At 35.7% G+C, this 4309-nt stretch overlaps 1 pseudogene; it reads right to left on the reverse strand.

The window, feature by feature from the left end:
* Window positions 1–1428: 1428 nt before the first annotated feature.
* Window positions 1429–3642, reverse strand: LOC125845720 (uncharacterized; annotated as a pseudogene).
* Window positions 3643–4309: the final 667 nt, after the last annotated feature.

Genomic DNA, 4309 nt, shown 5'->3' on the forward strand with positions numbered 1-4309 from the left:
GTAGACGTTCATTGTTGAACTGAGAGCCACCTGATTCATGTTCAGCACTTTCAGCATCCTGTACAATTGGACTTGCTTGTGAACTAATCTCCAAAGGTCGTTCTGGTTCCTCTTCTTCTTCAACAGAAACTGGAATATGTTGAAACGAATTGTCATCACCCCAATTACAGATTGCTTCTTCATTAAAAATAACATCTCGGCTAACAACTATTTTCTTGGTAATAGGATTGAACAAGTGATAAGCTTTTGATTTGTCACTAATACCAATGAAAATGCACTTCTGACCTTTATCGTCCAACTTCTTCCTTGCAGCATCTGGAATATGTGCATATGCTATACACCCAAAAATCTGAAAGTACTCAACATTTGGTTTACGCCTACTCCAAGCTTCATGAGGTGTCATACTTTGAATAGAGTTAGTAGGACATCAATTCAATATATGAACGCTCCAACAAACTGCTTCTGCCCAAAAGTCTCTTGGTAAGTGACTTCTCTTCAAAAGACTACGTACCATACCAAGAATTGTGCAATTTTTCCTTCCACACAGACCATTCTGTTGAGGTGTGTAGGCTGCGGTAAGATGCCTTTTAATTCCATGTTTCTCACAAAATTCTACATATTCTAGTGAGTTATATTCACAACCTCGATCAATCCGCAAACACTTAATTTGACAACCTACTTCATTTGCAACAAGCACTCTAAACTTCTTAATGTTTCAAATGCTTCAGATTTTTCTCTTAAGAAAAAGACCCAAGTATTTATGTTATAATCATCGATGAAGCTAATGAAATAGCGTTTACCTCCATTAGATGTAGGGCTTATCGGACCACATCTATCTATCTATCTATCTATCTGTCTGTCTCTCTACCTGTCTATCTCTCTATCTGTCTATCTCTCTATCTGTCTATCCATTCATCCATCCATCCATCCATCGGTCTATCTATCTATCGGTCTATCTATCTATCTATCTATCTATCTATCTATCTATCTATCTATCTATCTATCCATCCATCCATCTATCTATCTGTCTATCTATCTATCCATCCATCCATCCATCTATCTATCCATCCATCCATCTATCCATCTATCTATCCATCTATCTATCCATCTATCTATCCATCCATCCATCCATGTATCCATGTATCCATCCATCCATCCATCCATCCTTCCATCCTTCCATCTATTTGTCTATCTGTCTATCTGTCTATCTATCTATCTATCTATCTATCTATCTATCTATCTATCTAACTATCTATCTATCCATCCATCCATCCATTTATCTATCAATCGATACATCCATCCATCCATCATGAACTCCAACATATGAATGTTAAATTACTACTCCTAACTTAAATAAAGCTCTAAATAAACACACCTCACACTACAATCTTTTAGGCAAATAGTTACAAACTCCTACTCGAACAGTTTTCACTTCAATATCTCACATTGTGGATAAGCACCAATGTTAAAACAATCATACTTTGTCAGTCTTCCCCAACTGATGCAACTTTTTGCTTCAATATCTATAACACAGCCAAACGTTGCTTGTTGTTTCCCATCAAACTTACAACTTCTGCAAAAACAAATAGGTATGCCCTGTTACATCAGCTTAGCCAAAGGTACTGTCTTAGTAAATCAAACCTTCTTCTACAATATTAATTGTTTTCCCTTTATGCCTAGATTTTTTTTTAAGATAACAATGTTCCTTCTTCAATAAAACAGAGTTAAAAGATTGGATTAGGCTTTCATGTAAATGCTCACCAACATTAACGAGTTGTAAGTATATACCTAACAAGTTGTAAGTATCTACCTAATTACAACCGATAAAGATTGGGTCAAGGAACTTCCTTGGTAGTATGGATGCACTTGATGTGTGTGATTTCTTACCTTACCATGGTTTCGGCATATCTTTGAGAAGATCTTATGTTTCCTGTAGCATGAATATCCTGTGCGTCTGCCAGTTCTCTTGACATATTAGAAGCTAAGATTGGAATTTTCATCAAGGGGCAATTTTTCGTTATATGCCTTGAGGATATGAGGTTAAAGCCTTTCTTTCTCTGGTTTACTTGATACTAATTTTTCTTCTTGCAGAACATTTGCAGTTCTCTATCATTTATTTGTTTCTCACAAAGATGAATAGATTTTGCATGATATCCATGGGCCTTAAATGATTAATTTATGTCTTTATTTTTCTTCAGGGAATCATACATTCAATGTCCAATAATGATCAGTTGGACCCTTCGCCAAAAATATTCAACTCTGACATGGATATCAGTTGTAATTGACCTTCTTAGGTTGGTACATGTAATTACCTAAACCAAAGTAGTATGTTGTACAAAATCAAGGTGTATCTTTCCACCTACTTTATCTCAATTTGGTGGGCAGAGTTACTTAGTTGTCTGTTTTTTAGTTAGTTGTTAATTTGTTGGGAAATTGAAGAAAGAAAGAGCAATGTATGATGCAACCTTGACTTCTTCAAAAGATCTAGATTCCCAAAGAGTGGTTATTTGAACTATTGCAAGGATTGTGGTTTTGACAAGGTGTCTTGCTATGAATTAATAAAACCATATTGCTTTGTGGTTGAGTAGTCGAAAAGTCATATGAGAAGCATTCAATGCCCTTGATCTCTTCAGAACTCCTACTGCCCTAGTAAAACAACTTGGTCTATTCTCCGACTCTATGGTAAATAAATCCCAACATCTGCAAGTACTTCTCTCTTTCAAACAATCAAACTCTAACTGATGTGTTTGCAGGAACCATCTATCGATAATATCTGAGGTGTATCTCATTAAGACTGATCCAATTCGTAGTACATTTCTATCATTGTTTCTTATGGTTATATGTTCTCTACCATGACAACATATTTGAGAGTTTTGAGATAAACACTCAGAGAAACACGTTTCAACACCTTCATCCACCATTATGACTCTTTTAGAAGCAGAATCTGAGTTCTCTGATGCATGAATTATACATTCGGTCTTGAAATGTAGTTTCCCAAGCGAACACTTAAAAAGTCTGTATGTCTTTAGGGCAATAAAACTCCAGCTAAGCAATTGCCAAACCTTACTTAAGACAAATTGATGACAACTGCCCTATTCTAAAAACATTTACAAGGGAATTGGATTCATACATTTCAATTTCTCTATACCATGTAGAAACCATAGTTTCTTCATCATCATGCATTCCCCTTTTGCAAGATACCATGCTCTAACAAGCGCAACTTGTACGGTGCTTCAAACTCACACTTGATGATGATGTACTACAAAGATTACCATCAGGATCTTGTTCGTATACTCTTCTCAAACATGAATTTTGATATTTGGCATCAATTGAAAAACCCACTGAACTTAATAGTAGAAGTGCAGAAGTCAACCATGATGTTTGTTTTTTTGACATCCTCAATTGTTTTTTAGACTTGAAGAGTAATTTAAGTGCATGTCTAAGTTGTTGTTTCTCAGATTGAGAAATGTGTCCATTGAATAGCTTCTCTTTAACTCCACCAACATTTCTTTGACATTTTCTAGCAAGAATGTCCATTATTAGATTTGCAAGCTGTGACACTAATTGTGTGGGATCTATTCTTGATATCATTAGCTCTGTCTCTTTTAGCTGTATTTGAAGTGCCAGATAAATGAACTCCATAAATTTAGCATCAAAGACAGCTCCAATAATACATTACATAACACGACTTACACATGTTACGCACGTGTCAAAGAACTAGTACCACTATAAATATAAGGTTGACAAGACCAAAAACTAAGCATACAACTTGCAACAAGGCCACAACTAACATATAAACCCACAATAGATGTCTACAGGCCTCTACATTACAAACCGCTAAAAAAAGTTGGGACATGGCCCTAACGTACCCGTTATCAACTAAAGCTAAAGCATACTCTAAACTCAGCAACTCCATAAAGTATGGAGCGTACAAATCATTATCTAAACTCAACCACACGCAGTGAGGACCCCTATCTACCTGATAACCTATTGGAATGAATGCAGTGCCCGCCAGGCAATGGGGACGTCAGTATAAAACAAAAGTACTAAACATGTAAGGCGATAATAAGAAACAACATGTAACACCCCAACTTTTTCAAAACGTCTAAATTAACTCGTATCTTCGTGGAAAGACAAAGAGGGTGAGTAATAAATTAAAAAGGATGTGGTATGTCATATTTTAAGTGTTCAAGGGTTTTATCTCAAGTTTTGAAGTTAAGTAAGTGGCAAAATAAAAGTTGGCGAAAGTTATCGTAAGTTCCTTTTTAAAGATTTCTTTGAAATTTGGGTCAAATGTATTGGATGTTTT

Source organism: Solanum stenotomum, chromosome 11, assembly GCF_019186545.1.
Source record: "Solanum stenotomum isolate F172 chromosome 11, ASM1918654v1, whole genome shotgun sequence".
Classification (NCBI taxonomy): Eukaryota; Viridiplantae; Streptophyta; class Magnoliopsida; order Solanales; family Solanaceae; genus Solanum; species Solanum stenotomum.